The sequence below is a fragment of the Staurois parvus genome, unplaced genomic scaffold (genome assembly GCF_062004578.1).
Source record: "Staurois parvus isolate SC_StPar_1 unplaced genomic scaffold, SC_StPar_1.0 ptg001125l, whole genome shotgun sequence".
NCBI classification, from domain to species: domain Eukaryota; kingdom Metazoa; phylum Chordata; class Amphibia; order Anura; family Ranidae; genus Staurois; species Staurois parvus.
In genome coordinates, this window is record NW_028318921.1 from 352889 (window position 1) to 375138 (window position 22250).

A 22250-nucleotide genomic window follows, 5' to 3' on the forward strand; every position below is an offset into this window, starting at 1 on the left:
GCCCTGGTAGGTTAACCCTATAAAACCTATATCAAGCAGGCATAGTAAATTATGTAAGTCTAGGATGTATTGATGATTTTTGTATGTTTTTTTTGTATTTTTGTTGTTATATTTTATTTTCTCCTAGTGGCAATTATAAGCAATTATCTGTAAATCTCCTGAAGAAGCATAAAATTTGTCAAAACATGTTGAGTGGGAATTGTTGCATGTGAAATCTAAGCCACATGGAGCGCTCTGTTGGTTTTAAGCTCCTTAACTACCAATATAATGTAATCTTTTATATGACAATATGTAATAAAGTTTTGTATAATTTTAGTACAATGTTTGGAGCTTTTTGAGCACCTTAAAAATTCCCTTACTATTTGTGTATATTGTTGGTTATTTACTACATGCACAGATGCACGTGTGTGAACAACCACATACCTAGTAGAGTGAACTAAGTCTTGGAGAACATAAATGTGACGCTTGGGAACATACATAAACACACGTGTTTTATGCGCGTTCCCACGTGCCGTGTTTATGTGCGAGAAACATGGAAAAGAAGTCCCTGACTCTTTTCCAATACCATGCTGCACTGATTTACAATTAATGGTACCATGCACTTTTGCTAAGGTGCAGCACTCTTCTCTGCGTGTCAGGGAAACGGCATGATTTTGCTTTGCGTTTCCAACACACATAGATGTGAACTTAGCCTAAGGTGGAGGTCACCCTGCAGCAAAGGGGCAGTAAAAACAATTTGATCATTTTTTTTACCACCTCCTGACTGCCCACCTACAAAAAAAAAGCATGGTGGCTGCTGAGATACATTCACATGAGCCATGACCACATTGATCTATGGACAGACTCCCATCTGTCCTTCCAGCCCCAGATCCAATTGCTGACAAAATCATGTAGACTTCACCTCCGCAACATCTCCAAGATACGACCGTTCCTAACCCCAGAAACCACTAAGCAACTTATTCATTCCCATTTCATATCATGCCTCGACTACTGTAATTCCCTCCTCATTGGCCTGCCTCATCGCAGGCTATCCCCCCTCCAGTCTATCATGAATGCTGCTGCCAGAATCATCCACCTCATTAACCGCTCTGTATCCGCCACCCCTCTCTGCCAATCCCTCCACTGGCTCCCAGTTGCCCAACGGATAAAATTCAAAACTCTAACAATGACATATAAAGCCATCCACAACACTGCCCCAATTTACATAACCGATCTCATCTCTAAATATCACCCAAACTGTACACTCCGCTCCTCGCAGGACCTCTTACTCTTTACCTCCCTTATTTCCTCCTCCCATGCTCGTCTCCAAGACTTCTCCAGGGCGGCACCCATCCTCTGGAACTCCCTACCCCAATCTGACAATCACCTACTCTATTTGCCTTTTGGCGATCACTGAAAAACTCTCTCCAGGGAAGCCTATCCTGCCCTCTGCTAATTCCGGAATCCTCTAATCTTCCAACAACGCCATCCCCCACAGTGACTACCTACTGTACCACTCACCCCTCCCTCCTAGATTGTAAGCTCCAAGGATCAGGGCCCTCAAATCCCTCTTGTATTGAACTGTATTGTTGCTGTATTGTCTCCCACTGTAGTGTAAAGCGCTGAGCAAACTGTTGGCACTATATAAATCCTGTATAATAATAATAATGGTGCAGCAAATGTAACTCAGAATGTTATATTTGCAGACGGTGCCATTTACCAAACCTTTGAAGTTGATGGGACAGTAGCATAACCGTGTGCTAAGCAGTTGGCATAAGGTTGCGGAGCAGTGTGGCAATGCAAAATCCACCTTGAGATCAGGAAAAAAACTGACATTCAAGAGGCAGCAGTATCACCTCCTTAAAACCTGCAAATTGTTGCTTGACCATCTCTGATCCACTGCCAGTTTTAACAAGGCATTACTCTATTTTTAGTGTACAAAAGTAATGTTAAAGGAGCAGTATGGAATATGAAAAAAACAAATCTTCATACTTACCTTCATGCTGCAGCATCAGTACTGAGGTGCAGCTGTACCCCGCCAGCTCTAAGATGAAGAACTGAGAGATCACATGATCCCTGATTGCTCAGTTCTCCACACTGCTCCTCCAGCACTCACTGGAGCATCAGGATGGGTAGGGAGTGGGCTTGGCTCTCAGTCACACCCTGAAAGGCAAAGCCAGCTGTCAGCCAGGCAGTAGGGTTGATCCTGACAATATTGTCAGGATCTTTCCAGAGACTTGTAAGGCAAGATGTGCCCTATCACCTGACTGTGAAAGCAGATTAATTTCAACTAAATAAAAGTAAGTGCACTCCTGTGACCCACAGCAGGAAAATGGCCAAAAATACTTAGGCCATACTTTTTTTTTTAACTTTCCTTGTTAGCAGTCTTGCACAGCCTGTTGAAGACGTATACCTCTTTCCACTACATTCTTTTGGGGCTGGTGGTTGCTGGACAACAGGGCTAAAAACATAATTGTGCAAAGGTGTAGCTACAAACCCAGGGCCCTCATCCCAAGCATCCTTGAGCTCCCCAAAGAAGATATTCAGCAACATGGTCCTCTCTACTTGCTGCACAAAAGCACTAATCACACGATATCACACTTACATTAAAAATGCAGGGCGCACACAGAGGATGTCATCCTACAGAGCTCCCCAGGATAGTTATCAAGCCTGCACATGGGTGTTTCTTCATGCATTCCTTGTGAATGGTCATCTGACATCAAAGATGTGCAAAGTTTTACAGTTCATTTTCATTATAAAACAGCCACATCTTGAGTAGAAAAGTTGGTCCCCTGCCAGCATGCTATAGAGAAGGTCTCTTGTGTTGAGCAAAAGTCTCTCTGCAGATGCTTAACACATGCCTTGCTGAGTCAAACCTGCAATCGGCAAAGCCCATGCTCCTTGCAGTTTGGAGAGCTTTAGCTCTGACTCACCAGGGGGCATGTTGGATCCCTACAGAGAAACCACTTCTTCTACACAGAGGGCAAGGATCTTTACCTACACAGCATGCTAGTAGGTTGCTTGCTTTTTAAAGGGGAGTTTCACCTGAAAAAAAAAACAAAAGTCAGCAGCTTGGATTTTGCAAAAGTGTTTGACACAATTCCCTATACATGGCTAATGTGTAAGGTAAGGTCTACAGGCTTTGAAAAATCCGTATGTAAATGAATAGAAAATTAGCTAAAAGATCGTATTCAGAGAGTAGTGGTTAATGATTCATACTCTGAATGGTCTAGGGTTGTCAGTGGTGTACCCCAAGGTTCAGTGTTGGGACCCTTACTTTTTAATATATTTATAAACAATATAGGGTCTGAGATTAAAAATCCCATTTCATTCTTTGCAGATGACACCAAGCTGTGCAGAGGAATAACGTCCTTACAGGATGTCTCCAATTTACAAGCCGACCTCAATGCACTGTGTAATTGGGCAACTATGTGGCAAATGAGGTTTAATGTTGATAAATGTAAGGTTCTGCACTTGGGGGCTAAGAATATGCATGCATCATACATACTAGGGGGGGTACAACTGGGGGAATCAATGGTGGAGAAGGATCTGGGGGTTCTGGTAGATCACAAGCTTAATAATGACATGCAATGCCAAGCTGCGGTTTCTAAAACGAGCAAAATCCTCTCTTGTATTAAAAGAGGTATAGACTCCAGAGAGATATCCTATTACCCCGGTACAAATCATTAGTAACACCTCATCTGGAAAATGCAGTTCAGTTTTGAAGAAATACAAATGATGTAGCGCTAAAACACCCAGTAAAAAGCATCAGTGCCTTAGGACATGCAGCATGATGTTAAAGTCCTATATGAACATAATACATATATGTGCGTGATGATACTGACAAAAATGGAAAACAGATGTGTAACCCCTACACACAGTGCACATATATGAATATAAAGTCCAGTGATCCTGTATCAATATTTGCACTCAAACAGAGTCCTTGGACTGTATGTGGGCCCGCACACCACCACGTGCAATCCGAAATCAGCTGAAGTGGCCTCTCACCTCCTCCCTGCGACCCTGCAGGGCCACAGAGCTTTATCAGATCCCCACTGAGTCAAGGTATGCTTCTTCTTGAGTGGATGGTTGGTATATCCCCAGTATACAGCTTCCACCTCTCCTGTGGTATCCTCCGAGGTGAGCTGAGCAGGATGCACCCCAGCTCAAGCCCCCATGGGATAAAGGAAGCAAAAGACATCCTCCATAGTGTAAAACCGTTTTAATAAATGCCGGAAAATAAATGTATAATACACTCACATTTGCCAAATAACATACAAGCTGTTTCCCATAGCATGGGTGTATGCGTGTGGCTGAGGGTGTACCAAGATGGCGCCGCGCCGGAAGTGCGTCACCACGTATTGCCGTCGACGCGTTGCGTCACGTGACCCCGTGACTTCCTCAGGGGTCAGAGTCCTGAGGAAGTCACGGGGTCACGTGACGCAACGCGTCGACGGCAATACGTGGTGACGCACTTCCGGCGCGGCGCCATCTTGGTACACCCTCAGCCACACGCATACACCCATGCTATGGGAAACAGCTTGTATGTTATTTGGCAAATGTGAGTGTATTATACATTTATTTTCCGGCATTTATTAAAACGGTTTTACACTATGGAGGATGTCTTTTGCTTCCTTTATCCCATGGGGGCTTGAGCTGGGGTGCATCCTGCTCAGCTCACCTCGGAGGATACCACAGGAGAGGTGGAAGCTGTATACTGGGGATATACCAACCATCCACTCAAGAAGAAGCATACCTTGACTCAGTGGGGATCTGATAAAGCTCTGTGGCCCTGCAGGGTCGCAGGGAGGAGGTGAGAGGCCACTTCAGCTGATTTCGGATTGCACGTGGTGGTGTGCGGGCCCACATACAGTCCAAGGACTCTGTTTGAGTGCAAATATTGATACAGGATCACTGGACTTTATATTCATATATGTGCACTGTGTGTAGGGGTTACACATCTGTTTTCCATTTTTGTCAGTATCATCACGCACATATATGTATTATGTTCATATAGGACTTTAACATCATGCTGCATGTCCTAAGGCACTGATGCTTTTTACTGGGTGTTTTAGCGCTACATCATTTGTATTTCTTCTGCATTGTTTTGATCTTGGGGTATTGGATCAGATGTTAGCAGCTTCACACGTTTACCAATTGTATTTTACATAGGAGCGCAAGCAGATTCCTAATTATTATCTTGGCAGTTCAGTTTTGGGTACCAATTCACAAAAAAAACATTGGGGAACTGGAGAAAGTACAGAGAAGGGCAACCAAACTGATAAGAGGCATGGAGGAGATCAGCTATGAGGAAAGATTAGAGGAACTGAATTTATTCTCTCTTGAGAAGAGGAGATTAAGGGGGGATATGATCAACATGTATAAATACATCAGTGGTTCATATAGTGAATTCGGTGTAGATTATTCACCCTGAGGTCATCACAGAGGACAAGGGGGCACTCTTTATGTCTGGAGGACAATAAATTTAATCTCCAAACACGGAAAGGTTTCTTCACATTGAGAGCTGTGAAAATGTGGAATAGACTCCCTCAAGAGTTGGTTCTGGCCAGCTCACTGGATTCCTTTAAAAAGGCCTGAATTGTTTCTTAGATTCACGGAATATAACTGGATACTAACATTTATAGGTAAAGATGATCCAGGGAATATCCGATTGCCTCTCGGCGATTGCAGTGGAAGTGGGAGCGGGTACCTGTCAATTTCGGGTAAGCGCCCCCCCCCCCCCATGCTCCCCAAAGGTGCTAATCCTTAATGGGGAGCGGGGGACAGAAGCTTAAAGTGGAACTTCCCCTTTTGGGTGGAGCTCCGTTATAAAGACATTTTGTTTTAATGCATTGGTACTGTAATTAGCTGTTTTAGACTGAAAGTCCAGATGAATTTTAAGAGCCAGTCATCGTTTGTTATGACCTATAGGGGTTTATTTACTAAAGCTGTAGAGTCCAAAATTAGACTCCCTTCTGCATAGAAACCAATCAGCTTCTAACCTCAGCTTGTTCAATGAAGCTTTGGCAATGAAACCTGGAAGCTGATTGGTTTCTATGTAGAAGGGAGTCTGATTTTGGACTCTCCAGCTTTAGTAAATAAACCCCATATAGTCAAAAGCCTATCCAGTGGACTTCTGGTTTCTCAGCCTCTTTTGAACTAGCCTCTACATTTAACTTACAATTATACTGACATAGCGTAGTTTGCAGGATTTGAGTATTCTCTTGCTATTTTGAAAGATGGGCACAATTACAGCACTATTAGGCATCCTTCTTTTGTGGTACTGGAATGTAAACTGACCTTTTCTAACCCAGTTGCTATTGCTGTATTTTCCACATTTGTTGGCATATTATGTGCAGCACTAGGACATTGCTAACTTGCAGGTTTGTAAACAATTCAGATGGAATTTCATCACCTTATACTGAATATTTTAGTTTTTAAAGCTAAACTCCAAGCAAACAGCTAAATGCACAGATAAAATACATATGGTATATGGGAGCACCACTACTCCAGTAATCTCCAATTGTTGACCTTGATGTTTTGCATTTTATGAATGAATGCAAATTGTTCTGTGGTTGAAGGAAGTGGATAGGTGTGGGGTGGTGACGTAACTTTCTCCACCTTGTCCAATCAGAGGACGCTTTGCATTCATTCACATAATGCAAAGTATTCTTTAAATTATACCCCCGAGCAGCTGGCTTTCTGTATTCAGAAAGCAGCAGGACAGTTGCTCAGCACGAGACCTGGAAACAAGTGGAGATCAGTAGAGTAGAGTTGTCTACTTCAGTGATTTCAAGCTTACAGGGACATTGGCCAGGTATGGTATATACATAGTTGCATGGGTCCAAGCTGGACCAATGTGACCATGTATACAATATCTATACCTGGAATTTTTCTTTAAAGAAGTTGTAAAGCTTATATTTTTATAAATAACATATATGTTATACGTACCTGCTCTGTGCAATGGTTTTGGGATCCCCTGACAGTGCTCTTGGCTCCTCCTCTTCTCTGTGGGCCAACATAGGGGGCGAATGTTACATAGTTATCCTGGCTGAAAAAAGACAAAAGTCCATCTAGTTCAAACATAAAAAAATAAGTTATAATCCTACACCCACAGTTGATCCAAAGGAAGGCAAAAAAAGCCAGCAAAGCATGATACAATTTGCTCCTGCAGGGAAAAAAATTCCTTCCTGACCCCCGATAGACAATCAGATATTCCCTGGATCATCTTTACCTATAAATGTTAGTATCCAGTTATATTCTGTGTATCCAAGAAACAATCCAGGCCTTTTTACAGCAATCCACTGAGCTGGCCAGAACCAACTCTTGAGGGAGTCTATTCCACATTTTCACAGCTCTACTGTGAAGAAACCTTTCCGTGTTTGGAGATTACATTTCTTTTCCTCCAGACATAAAAGAGTGCCCCCTTGTCCTCTGTGATGACCTCAGGGTGAATAGCTCTACACCGAGTTCACTATATGAACCACTGATGTATTTATACATGTTGATCATATCCCCCCTTAATCTCCTCTTCTCAAGAGAGAATACATTCAGTTCCTCTAATCTTTCCTCATAGCTGAGCTCCTCCATGCCTCTTATCAGCTTGGTTGCCCTTCTCTGTACTTTCTCCAGTTCCCCAATGTTCTTTTTGTGAATTGGTGCCCAAAACTGAACTGCATATTCCAGATCAGGTCTTACTAATGATTTATACCGGGGTAATATGATATCTCTCTCTCTGGAGTCTATACCTCTTTTAATACAAGAGAGGATTTTGCTCGCTTTAGAAACAATGCATTGCATGCCATTATTAAGCTTGTGATCTACCAGAACCCCCAGATCCTTCTGGGATGACTGTGCATGTGAATCTGGATGTGCATGTACAGGTTCACTACCAAGTCATGCTGTGTGCATCTATAGTCCCACCCCCAGCTCCCACCTATGGCTTCTGCTGCTGCCCTCTTTCTTGAGAGAGAGGAGAGAGATGCTGCAGACGGGCACAACACTGAATTGAATGAGGACTCAGGTAAGTATTTGAAGGGGGAGGGGCGATACAAAGACTGAGACATTTTTTACCTTAATGCAGGCAATGCATTAAGGTAAAAAACGTGTAGCCTTTACAACCACTTTATTTTACATTGTGAAGATACCTTTATCCCTGCAGTCCTTCAAACATATCTGAAGCTTAGAAAGACATGTAGACATTTTCTTAACTTTATCTCAAGCAGTTGTAACATTTTTACAGCTTGTATAATAAGCCTGTTACAGGGTGAAATAAAAGAAAAGGTGTAAACTTTGACAGTCTTGGCCTCGGGTTAATTGTTACATGGATGTACTTTCATTGTAAAAATAAATGAAGGTAAACGTATTGTGGTCTATAATCTTTATGGTATTTGGATAGGATGAGCTCATATTCAATGTAAGATTCACACCGTAAGTGGCATATTTATGGAATTTAAGGGGAATCAGCAGGTGTAAGGCTCACAGATGTGCTGGTGGTGCCACTGCAGGACCTGCATAAATATTGGCAGCCACAACCAGGGCCATTGTTAGAAATCATGGGGCCCCATACAGCCTACCTGAGATGGGACCTGTCTCAAAACAAAATACAGCTTTGTTTTCAAGTGTATCCAGTAGAAGGGGGAGTAGTTACAAATACAAGTGTAAATGAGGCTACAGGGTTTTTTTTACTCAGAAAATAGGTGCAGAAACTAATACACCCCCATCGCACCACTCGCCATCAACATCATCAACAACACCCCTCAGTGTGCTACATACAGAATGCAGAGTTCAGGAGTGCGCTGCGTATTCAGAGTGCAGGGTTCGGGATTGCGCAATGTACAGAGTGTGCAGTAAACAGGGGTCAAGGTCCAGGAGTGCGCAATGTACAAAGTGGGCAGTGTACAGAGTGCAGGGGTGCGCTACGTATTCAGAGTGCAGGGGTGCGCTACGTATTCAGAGTGCAGGGGTGCGCCACGTATTCAGAGTGCAGGGGTGCGCTACGTATTCAGAGTGCAGGGGTGCGCCATGTATTCAGAGTGCAGGGGTGCGCCACGTATTCAGAGTGCAGGGGTGCGCCACGTATTCAGAGTGCAGGGGTGCGCCACGTATTCAGAGTGCAGGGGTGCGCCATGTATTCAGAGTGCAGGGGTGCGCCACGTATTCAGAGTGCAGGGGTGCGCCACGTATTCAGAGTGCAGGGGTAAGGTGCGTGTTGCATTCAGAGTGCAGGGGTAAGGTGCGTGTTGCATTCAGAGTGCAGGGGTAAGGTGCGTGTTGCATTCAGAGTGCAGGGGAAGGTGTGCGTTGCATTCAGAGTACAGGGCTAAGGTGCAGGTGTGCATATCTCACATGCCAGTGTATACAGTAATCCCTCCCTCCCCCACAGAGCTCACCCCCCCCCCCCAATTTATGCCCCCTCCCTCAGTGCAGAGTTCTCTTCTCCCTGCCCAGTACAGAGTGCCCCTCTTCTCCTACAGCTGTGTCCCGCCCCACCCACCTCCTCCTCGTTCCGCCCCGCACCCTCCTCTGTTGTATATGCAGGGAGAGCAGGGAGGGTTTCGCTGTCACTTATAAAATACTGAAGCCGTGACTGTAACGAGTGGTAATGCAAGGGGTTCCTGATGAGAAAAAAAGCTGTATCACTAATCGATGATAATCTGCGGGCTGGCGGGTCCACACTGTCAAAGAGAAGGTCCTGGGCCCCCTACAGGAGGCCCGGAGCTACCCCCTTATCGGCGGCCCTGGCCACAACCACCCACACACAGAAATGCGGGATCCATGAGCAGGTGGGCATGCCGCCCACATTGGAAATCGCATCCATACCGGGAACCTCAGTTCCTGTGCGGGCTGCGATTTCAAAAATAGTGCAGGGATTTCTTTCCTGCGTGTCCCAGGGCATGGCAGCCCTTTCAAATGAATGGGCTCTCCTGCCCGCTCAAATTGCAGCCTGCATGGCCGCACAGGCGTGCACCTAGACTAAGTGTGAACGAGCCCTCAGAATATGCTTTTTATTTTTACAAGCAGAGTAAATCTTTACGGACTGAGCAGTTTTATAACCAAAGTACAAACAAAGAATGAAAACAGCGCAAACCAATTAAGAGAAAAAAAAGACAAAAAACAAAAAACCAAATAAGTTTGCGCTGTTTTCATTCTTTGTTTGTACTTTGATGTTTTTTTCATCTTCTGAGCAGCAGCATTGTTTGATTGTGTGTCATTTCTTTGGCGCAGGTTATTTCACAGAAGTTTTATAAACAGATTTTTTTTCTTTTACAAAAATGTTATAGTCAGTGTCATCTGGTGATATTAAAATGTTTTCTAAGACAACAATGTCCTATTGCATTTATGTTTCTGTTTTTAGCTAGTGTTCTTTTTCTTGACTTCATCGTTTCCTTGGTGACATCCTGTTCTTCTGCCCGTCCTTTGGTCTGTTCCTAATTGCAGTTTTATCCATTGACTGCCTTTACTTTTTGATTTGCCTCTGACAGCCCACGTGAGCCCCCCACTTCTTCACATGTATAGGGGAGATTGCTGACATTAAAGAGAAGCCCCAGAAGACAAGTTCAATTAACGAAGACAAGTTCAATTAATGGCTAGTGCTATCTAGGAAGCATTAACTACTGATTTCAGTTCAAGTTTTTATCATTCTCCCAGAATTCCTTAAAGTGGAACTAAAATTTGAATAATTTACCTGTTAAAAGGAAGGTGAATACTTGCCAGTCCAACGGTCCCTCACCTTCATCTGAGTGCTGGTCTTTGGGCCTCTTCATTGACCAGCAGGGAATGGCTTCACTCCTGCGCATGTAAAGAAGCATTCAGTTTCCTGCTCTTCTCTTGTGTCATTGTAGGGTTTGCCTTGGAATTTGAATAATATTATTGATATAATGCTACATTTTGGCATAAGGATTCACTGAGTGCAGTTAAATCAATTGTTAGGAAATGAAAATAGTACGGCACAGTTGTAAATATATGAAGAACAGACTGTCCACCAAAACTGAAGGATTTTGAAAGCCTGGACTAGTGAAGGGAACCACCAAGAGACCCATGACCACTCTTAAAAAGTCCTTAATGGCTCAGACTAGAGACTATGCATGCAGCAACTGTTCCCTGGGTGCTTCACCAGTCACAACTTCATGGGAAAGTAGCAAAAGAAAGCCACTGTTAACTAAAACATTCACATGATATGTCACCTACAGTGCGCCAGAAGACACCTGCAAGCTTCTGAAGGTAGCTAGAAGGTTCTTTGAGAAGGATACAAAATGGAGCTTTTCAAGCATCTGAATAAATCTTTTTAGGCATAAGTCAAACACTGCACATCTTCATAGATACACCACCCTTACCAAGAAGCATAGTGATGGCAACATCGTGCTGTGTGAATATTTCTTTGCTGCAGGCTTTGAAAAGCTTGAAGGGGGAAAGTGGCCATGCTCAACCAGGACTCCTTGGAATGACAGGCTTCCTCCAGAGGTCGCTAGGGGTTCCTTGAGCAATTGCAAATTGCTTGCATAGTTCTGGGACCAACATCTTTTGGCACAGTTACTGGCGTGACACCAACAATCTTTTTAGTTGTCTTTAAGTGTGGCATTCCTCTCATTGACTGCCAATATAAGGAGGCACTTTTCTAATCACCACTGATGTAAAGGTATCTGTTTGTTTCTTTTCTTGCCATTATTATTACTTTTTACACTTTAATTTCATTATTACCTATACATTTTTTTTTTACTATACCTGAAAATGATTTACATTGTAATTTAAAATATTTTAATGTTAAAAATATCCAACTGTGATGAACGGGGTGCCCAACCCCTGCCCTTCTCACCAACTTGTGACAAAGGACTTGCAAATCTCACACTGCGCTGTCATTTATGTAACAATGCCACTCTGAGCTGCACCCTGCACAAAGATTTTCCAGCTTGATGGACCACAATCTAGGTGCCAGCAGCCTGAGAGTAATTCTTACTGGGTTAACTTAATCAAGCAATTAACTCTTTAAACATCACCACCGCCTTTTTACCAAGAAGGAGGAAATGCACAATCTTAGCAATAACAGCTATGATTTTAGAATAAACATCTGCAGTACGCAATGTCACCACAGGCAGGTATGTTCAGAGATTTATACTACAGTAGCACTCTTCAAGAGACAGGGATTTTTTAGTTTGCATTAAAAGCTTTAGAGACAATTTCAACACTTTTCCAAATATGGTTTAATGATGAAAAAGGTCAAAATGGTGCAAATAGAATATTTCCCCAAAAAAGGGTGTTACAAGGAAACAAAGAGACAATAATGCAGCAGAGAAATAAAAAGGAAATAGAAAGGAAAATGAAAAATACTTGCAAAGTCCTTGATTTTAGCAGAGTTCAGTCAAGGGAGAGCAAGGTGTTAATGGCTCTCATAACTTGACACATGTTCCTTGGATGATGGTACACAGAACTCAAGGATTTTGTCATAGTTTTATGTTAGGTCACTTCCAATCCCCTCCAGAAAGTGATAAACTGAAGGAGTTGATTTCTAGCAGGCCCTATCAGATCTCTGTCCTAAGCGGTGATAACTAGTCCCTTGTTGACCCAGAACCTTGTTGACTCAAAGTGCCTCTGAAACTATACCTATGTTCTGGAAAGGAGAGGGGGATAGGAATCAGAGCTGTTGGATCTCTGGCCTTAAAACAGAAAAGAAAATGACAAATAAAATGTAATGGCTGAATTCTGAACAACATAGCTGCTACACACAGCCTGTCGTGCCCAGGCCACACTACCATCACACCAGCCATGGGGTTGATTTACTAAAGGGACATAGACTGTGCACTTTGAAAAGTACAGTTGCACCACACTACCATCACACCAGCCATGGGGTTGATTTACTAAAGGGACATAGACTGTGCACTTTGAAAAGTACAGTTGCACTCTGCAAGTGCAGTTGCTCCAGACCTTAGTAAATAAAGTAAAGTTCCACTTTGCAAAGACTACTCAATCATAGATTGTAAGCTCTAATGAGCAGGGCCCTCTGTTTCCTCTTGTACCAAATTGTATTGTAACTGTAATGTCTACCTTCGTTTTGTAAAGCGCTGCACAAACTGTTGACACTATATAAATCCTGTATAATAATAATGTGCAAGGAAATTTAAAAAACAGCTTTTTTGCTTGCACATAATTGGATGATAGAAGTCAGCAGAGTTTCTGCTCATTTACTAAGCTCTTGAGCAATTGCACTTGCAGAGTGCAAATGTACTTTGCAAAGTGCACAGTCTATCTGCCTTTAGTAAGTCAACCCCTATGAGTGTCAAATACACTAGGTATCTGATATCTATACCTAGGTTAAATTGAAAATAAATATGTATCTGTAGATAGGGGTTACCTGAGACCTGAAAACTAATTTAAGGATTCCTCTGGGGTAAAAAAGGTTGAGGAAGGTTGGATTAGAATGTGCATTGGGGTGCCAATCAAAATTAATGGCACTTCAATTTGTCAAAGTGAGTAAGGTGTGTTACTGCAATGCAAGGGCATGAAGACAGCCAGTTAAAAAACTTGATGCAATCCCCGAGAAACGTAAATATTGAGCAAGACAATGGCCCCAAGAGTAAAGCCAAAATGACACAAGACTGCATGGAAAATAACAGTGTTAATGTCCTGGAATGACTAAGTGAGAATCCAGATCTTAATCCATTAGAGGATTAGTGGCTTTTCACTCTCAATCCCCATGCAACCTAACTGAGCTAGAGTAGTTTTGCAAAAAGAAATGGGGGAAAAATGCAGTGTACAGATGTGCAAAACTGTCGAATCCATCCTCAGACTCAAGCTTGTAATTATTGCCAAAAGTGCATCTACTAAATACTTATGCAGTTAGTTGTTTTCTGTTTTTTTTGTAATTAATAGAAAATATTTTGTAGAGATTACATGCAGGGTGGATACCAGTAGTGCATGTTGTGACTTGGTAGTTCTACAGAAATTAAACATAACAAAAGGAGAGAAGAGGTCCAAATGCAATATGGTGGGACCTGTAGTACACGTCGGATCACTGATTTATGCACTATGGAGTCAATGGTGTCAATTATCTCAGCAGAATGGTGCCAAAAGTGTGCACTGGATCAGAACTGGGTCATGGGTACTGAATATAAGGAATTGTGTGAGCCTAGACAGAAAAGGCAGCTCCTCACACAATACATTCAGTGTGCATTAGCCTATAATTATTACTAGTTACAAGAGATAAGCAATGGCAGCCATGCTACTATATTTTCTGGGAAAAAAAGTCTTATGATCTCTTTCTTATGAGCATCAGTGATCAGCAGACCAAGACCAAACCTGCCTATTTTATTGCAGTCCGTTTGGTGAAATGCTTTATAGCCTTCCGGGCGGTATTCCCAAGTGTAGCTCGGGGTAAAGTTTCAGTGCCACAAGCGGTAACCCTGAGCTACACTCGGGCTTACCATGCGGAGCTGCTCTGGGATTTGTTCTTCACTTACCTTGTCCTGCACTCCCGCGATGTCCCTCCTGCAGTGTCCCCGGCAATGTCCTCCAGCCGATGCCGACATCTGTCTTCTGGGTTCCGTTCCCTGCGACGTCAGGACGTACGGGGGATGGAACGGCAGGAAATTTGAAAATGACAAAAAGTGACGTTCACTAAAATAACATAGTAAAGCATTACTGTATCAAACCATTTCACATACATTTTGTCCCGAGTGCTTTGTCCTGTGCCCTGCCTGCATTTTTACTGTTCTTTCTGCCTGGAAACTGAGAAACGTCCATGGCGTCCAAAAAGCGTCCCTTTAGGTCAAAATCAGTTTTAGACCAGCTAGAGAACAGCGATAGTAAATTAGAACTACTTGCAGAATTGAGTGATAATGATTTGTGGGGAAATTCGTCATCAGACACTGAAAATGATTTTGTGACTTTGCTCAGTGATGTGTGAACTTGGCGCTATATTTCAAATTTCAGGGTTTTTGGTTTGATTATATTATTGAATTAAATTTATTATTATATTATTATTTTTTATGATTATTTATTAAATTATAATTTATGATTTCGTGTTTCAAATTATATCATACCCGGGATGTTTACTAGACTCTTGTTCAGACAGATTTCAGTGAGTTATTCCTAAAAATTACAGGCCTACAATAAAAAAATACATCTTTCCATGCAAAAAAATGTACTGCTTTGAGCACAGAAATATGGACATAATCAGGGAGGTTAAAAATGCAATAGGCTTTAACCACTTGCCTTCTTCTCTATAGCAGAAATACTGCTACAGGGCAGCAGGGCTGCGTAAAATCACGTACATATACACGTGATTTGCATTTCCAGGTAGAGGGCGCTATGGGTGGCTAGAGATGCCAACCACCAGGTCCCGGCTGACGATTCCCGCCTGGAGATCATCGGGGAAAGCTGACAGGGGAGAGACCTATGTGTAAACAACACAGGTCTCTCTGCTGTCAGCACGGACATGCTGTTTTGTCTCTCTGCACAGCATTGATTGCATGTTTGTGTACCTTTTGGTACGTAATAAATAAAAGGAGTCTTCGCTGCTTCCAGGATAAGATACCTAGCCTCTCGCTTGTTAAGTTTCATGGGTGAGATTGAATATACCAGCCCCTACTACTCCCTTCTTGTTTTGGTGTGTAGCCCTGTTCTCTGCAAGGGCAATATATCCCTTACAGAGATATAAGGGATATCTCTGGTGGTCAATTATGTGTGGTGAGTGGGGCTCTGGAGGGGGAGCACTAATTGGAGCACTACTCACAGAGAATTGCTATGGATAAGAAGATTTACTACTGTATCACCTAATATTCACACCGGATGAGGATGGGGTTTCTATGAATTTTTGTTGGAATTTTCAAATTTTTTGGAACTTTTACATGTTTGCACAATTATTGGGACTTTTATATACCGTATTTTCGCTCCATAAGACGCACCTGACCATAAGACGTGCCTAGGTTTTAGAGGAGAAAAACAAGAAAAAAAATATTCTGAACCAATAGACTACAGACATAGTACAGGAAGTGACCAGACACTGCGGACACAGTACAGGAGATGACCAGAGACTGCGGACACAGTACAGGTGATGACCAGAGACTGCGGACACAGTACAGGAGATGACCAGAGACTGCGGACACAGTACAGGAGATGACCAGAGACTGCGGACACAGTACAGGGGATGACCAGAGACTGCGGGGACAGTACAGGAGATGACCAGAGACTGCGGACATAGTACAGGAAATGACCAGAGACTGCGGACAGTACAGGGGATGACCAGAGACTGTGGACACAGTACAGGAGATGACCAGAGACTGCGGACATACTACAGGAGATGACCAGAGACTGCAGACAGTACAAGAGATGGCCAAAGACTGCGGACACAGTACAGGAGATGACCAGAGACTGCGGACAGTACAGGGGATGACCAGAGACTGCGGACACAGTACAGGAGATGACCAGAGAATGCGGACATAGTACAGGAGATGACCAGAGACTGCGGACACAGTACAGGAGATGACCAGAGACTGCGGACACAGTACAGGAGATGACCAGAGACTGCGGACACAGTACAGGAGATGACCAGAGACTGCGGACACAGTACAGGAGATGACCAGAGACTGCAGACAGTACAGGGGATGACCAGAGACTGCGGACATAGTACAGGAAGTGACCAGACACTGCGGACACAGTACAGGAGATGACCAGAGACTGCGGACACAGTACAGGTGATGACCAGAGACTGCGGACATAGTACAGGAAATGACCAGAGACTGCGGACAGTACAGGGGATGACCAGAGACTGCGGACACAGTACAGGAGATGACCAGAGACTGCGGACATACTACAGGAGATGACCAGAGACTGCAGACAGTACAAGAGATGGCCAAAGACTGCGGACACAGTACAGGAGATGACCAGAGACTGCGGACAGTACAGGGGATGACCAGAGACTGCGGACACAGTACAGGAGATGACCAGAGACTGCGGACATAGTAGAGGAGATGACCAGAGACTGCGGACACAGTACAGGAGATGACCAGAGACTGCGGACACAGTACAGGAGATGACCAGAGACTGCGGACACAGTACAGGAGATGACCAGAGACTGCGGACACAGTACAGGAGATGACCAGAGACTGCAGACAGTACAGGGGATGACCAGAGACTGCGGACAGTACAGGGGATGAACAGAGACTGCGGACAGTACAGGGGATGACCAGAGACTGCGGGCAGTACAGGAGATGAGCAGAGACTGCGGACAGTACAGGGGATGAGCAGAGACTGCGGACAGTACAGGGGATGAGCAGAGACTGCGGACAATACAGGGGATGACCAGAGACTGCGGACAATACAGGGGATGACCAGAGACTGCGGACAGTACAGGGGATGACCAGAGACTGCGGACAGTACAGGGGATGACCAGAGACTGCGGACACAGTACAGGAGATGACCAGAGACTGCGGACACAGTACAGGAGATGACCAGAGACTGCGGACACAGTACAGGAGATGACCAGAGACTGCGGACACAGTACAGGAGATGACCAGAGACTGCGGACACAGTACAGGAGATGACCAGAGACTGCGGACAGTACAGGGGATGACCAGAGACTGCGGACACAGTACAGGAGATGACCAGAGACTGCGGACACAGTACAGGAGATGACCAGAGACTGCGGACAGTACAGGGGATGAACAGAGACTGCGGACAGTACAGGGGATGAACAGAGACTGCGGACAGTACAGGGGATGACCAGAGACTGCAGACAGTACAGGGGATAACCAGAGACTGCGGGCAGTACAGGAGATGAGCAGAGACTGCGGACAGTACAGGGGATGAGCAGAGACTGCGGACAGTACAGGGGATGACCAGAGACTGCGGACAATACAGGGGATGACCAGAGACTGCGGACAATACAGGGGATGACCAGAGACTGCGGACAGTACAGGGGATGACCAGAGACTGCGGACAGTACAGGGGATGACCAGAGACTGCGGACACAGTACAGGAGATGACCAGAGACTGCGGACAATACAGGGGATGACCAGAGACTGCGGACAGTACAGGGGATGACCAGAGACTGCGGACAGTACAGGGGATGACCAGAGACTGCGGACACAGTACAGGAGATGACCAGAGACTGCGGACACTGTACAGGGGATGACCAGAGACTGCGGACAGTACAGGGGATGACCAGAGACTGCGGACAGTACAGGGGATGACCAGAGACTACAGACAGTACAGGAGATGACCAGAGACTGCAGACAGTGCAGGGGATGACCAGAGACTGCAGACAGTACAGGGGATGACCAGAGACTGCAGACAGCACAGTGCATGACCAGACACTGTGGACCTTTGGGGAGGGAGGGGGAGCGGGTACCTGAATTTGACAGGTACCTGCTTCCACTTCCGTGGAGTTCTCCTTCCTATACTGTGGGCACATGACTTTGACAGCCGGGTGCCCACTGCGCATGCGCGAGAAGCGCTGCGCTTTGTGAATGGCCCGGCGTCTTTTGGTACCTGTCATGTGTCCCAGAAGACACCGGACCATTCACAAAGCGCAGAGCTTCTCGAGCATGCGCAGTGGGCACCCGGCTGTCACAGATGCCGGGGCGGGAAGACTACAGTGCTGGAGCGAGGAACAGGTGAGTTCCTGCCGCAGAGAACAGCTGAGCGGCCGGTCCGGTATTCTGACATGGCGGCGGAAATACCGGACCGGCCGCTTTATATTCACTCCATAAGACGCACTGACATTTTCTCCCATTTTTGGGGGGAAAAAAGTGCGTCTTATGGAGCGAAAAATACGACATATATATATTGTTTTAATCAATTTCACTGTATACACAGTTTCATGGCATTGTATATGTGCTATTTTTAGCACTATTATCGTTTACGCACCTTGTATTTACTTATTGGTTAATTTGGGATTTAGTCACTGGGGAGGAGGGATATAATTGCCAGCCCACGGGGCATTATAGCACATGCATATTTGTAGGGACCCTTTGTATAGTAGTGAGTTCATTTAATTATTTATTTAAAGTAGTTTTTGGGAGAGGCAGCACAGCAACTTTTATGTTTGCAATTAATTTACACGTAGTGGGATTTTTTTCCTTAGCAAAGACATGTAGCAGAATACATTTTGGCCTGAATTTATGAAGAAATTTGATTTTTTAAATTTTTTTACTGGATATGTTTTATAACAAAAAGTCAAAAATATACTTTTTTTTTCAAAATTGTAAGTCGTTTTGTTTATAGCGCAAAAAATAAACACGGCACAGGTGATCAAATACTATCGACAGAAATCTCTATTTATATAAATTTAATTTATGTATAGCGTTGCATGACCGCGCAATTGTCAATTAAAATAACGCTGCGCCATATCACAAAAAATAGCCTGGTCAATAAGAGCGGTAAATGCTCTAGAGGGCAAGTGGTTAAATAGCTTTCAAGGGTTACAGTGGCTATACAAGCTTTGATAAATAAACAATTTCTTCTCTGATTGATGTCACTATAGGAATAATCGATCTCTAATCAGCAAACAAACTAATTTTATCAGTACAGCACGCACGGGTAAGTGGAGTTTGATTGCTAGTTGGAAGATGCGATCATAAGTTATCAATCACATCTCTATTTTCACCATGCAACCTCATAATCTATTCAATCAAAATACAAGTGAACTCATGAACAATGTATCTGAGTGCTGCAGATCAATACAACGCGATCAATAATTCCCCCCCATGGATAATCTACTTAAATTGACTTTAATCAAATCTGATCTAAATCAAGTCTAAATCAATTGGCAGAGAAGTTTTGTTTGCCGATTCTATCATTTTGACCACATCAGTTGGATAATAAAACCAAAGCATGTTTGGCCACCATTGTCCATATACCAAGGTTAAAGCTTGAAAAATAGAAAATGAATGCAGCCCTAGATGTATCACATCTAAAGACTGGTAAGCTGCAATATATAAAATGGCTGTTCTTGAATTTAGATACATTTTAACTGCTGTCATAGGCATATTGATAAAGGAGTGAAATTTCCCCAAACTTTCTCTTCCAGTGAATCAATTACTGTCATTTAAAACACATGCGCCTGGAAAATTAGTCTATAGTGAACATTTGGTAAATGAATGGTGGTACCAGCACTTAAAGTAAGATGTGTTATACTTACCTGCTCTGTGCAATGGTTTTGCACAGAGCAGCCCCGATCTTACTATTCTTGGGTTCCCCGCTGGCACTCCTGGCTCCTCCCTCCTGCTAAATGCCCCCAGAGCAAGCTGCTTGCTTTAGAGGCACTCATGCATGTTTGCTCCCGAGCCGCCTCTGTGTGTACATAAGACACACAGAACGTGGCTCGGCCCTGCCCCCTGCTCCACACTCACTGCCTGCGATTGACAGCAGTGGGAGCCAATGGCTTCTGCTGCTATGTCTCAGCCAATAAGGAGGGAGAGACCTGCAAGAACTGCTGCTCTTGTGCTCATTGCTGGATCGGGCTCAGGTAAGTACTGTTTTGGTGGTTTTGCCACCCCACTTTTTCACTTGATGATAAATATAATAAGTGATTACAAACTTTTGTCTATACATGAATTTAGCCAATCCTCGTGTGGCTATTACCAATAATATTAATACCAAATGATAACAACTGTGCAAAAAATAAAGATTTAATTTATTTACACAGAAAAGAAGCTGACTACTAATCAATTATAACAAAATATAATGTAGCCAGTATAACTTTAAAAGTAGTGATATTACAATGCAAATACAGAATATTACCAATACATAGAGACAACTACAGGAAAGAAAGTTACAGGAAAGAAACACAGAATAATGATGGTATGTTACGCAGACATCCTGATGACTGGGCTATCAAGAGAGAGAGAGAGAGTGGGGGTCTTGCTTTTGTGTTATATACTCTTTGAAAAGACCACTCCTAGACTCACCCACCCAGGTAAAGTCACACCCTTCCACGTATCTTAACATCTAATGGGTGGGCTCAAGACACTGGTCAGTTTAGGTCACCAACTGTTAAAAAAAAAAACAGGATGTCCCAGCTGCCTTTCTTCCCCCTTACCTCAATGGAGTCCTTTGACGTGGAATTCCCCCAGTTATTTATCACATTCCCCTGTTAGTGCTATTTAACATGACAGCCAGAGAATTCCAAGGCTGGTTTATACTTGGACCCCTATCAAAACTTCACAATAATGTTCATGAGGGTAATAATTATTGTAGGCCCAAAATAGCCGTTACAGAACTGGGGGGGGGGGGGGGGGGGCTGCACACTGAAGGTTTTTTACCTTCATGCATACAGTGCCTTGAAAAAGTATTCCTACCCATTGAAATTTTCCACATTTTGTCACATTACAACCAAAAATGTAAATGTATTTTATTGGGATTTTATGTGATAGGCCAGCACAAAGTGGCATATAATTGTGAAGTGGAAGGAAAATTATTAATGGTTTTCAACATTTTTTTACAAATAAATATCTGAAAAGTATGGCGCGCATTTGTATTCATCCCCCTTTACTCTGATACCCCTAACTAAAATCTAGTGGAACCAATTGCCTTCAGAAGTCACCTAATTAGTAAATAGAATCCACCTGTGTGTAATTTAATCTCAGTATAAATACATCTGTTCTGTGAAGCCCTCAGAGGTTTGTTAGAGAACATTAGTGAACAAACAACATCATGAAGGCCAAGGAACACACCAGACAGGTCAGGGATAGAGTTTTGGAGATGTTTAAAGCAGGGTTAGGTTATAAAAAATATCCCAAGCTTTGAACATCTCACAGAGCACTGTGCAATCCATCATCTGAAAATGGAAAGAGTATGGCACAACTGCAAACCTACCAAGACATGGCCGTCCACCTAAACTGACAGGCCGGGCAAGGAGAGCATTAATCAGAGAAGCAGCCAAGAGGCCCATGGTAACTCTGGAGGAGCTGCAGAGATCCACAGCTCAGGTAAGAGAATCTGTCCACAGGACAACTATTAGTCATACACTCTACAAATCTGGCCTTTATGGAAGTGTGGCAAGAAGAAAAAAAGCCATAAGAAGTCCCGTTTGCAGTTTGCAAGAAGCCATGTGGGGGACACAGCAAACATGTGGAAGAACCTTTTGGCCTAAATGCAAAACGCTATGTGTGGCAAAAAACTAACACTGCACATCAACCTGAACACACCATCCCCACTATGAAACATGGTGGTGGCAGCATCACATTGTGGGGAAGATTTTCTTCAGCAGGGACAGGGAATCTGATCAGAATTGGATGCAGTTGGAAGATGGATGGAGCCAAATACAGGGCAATCTT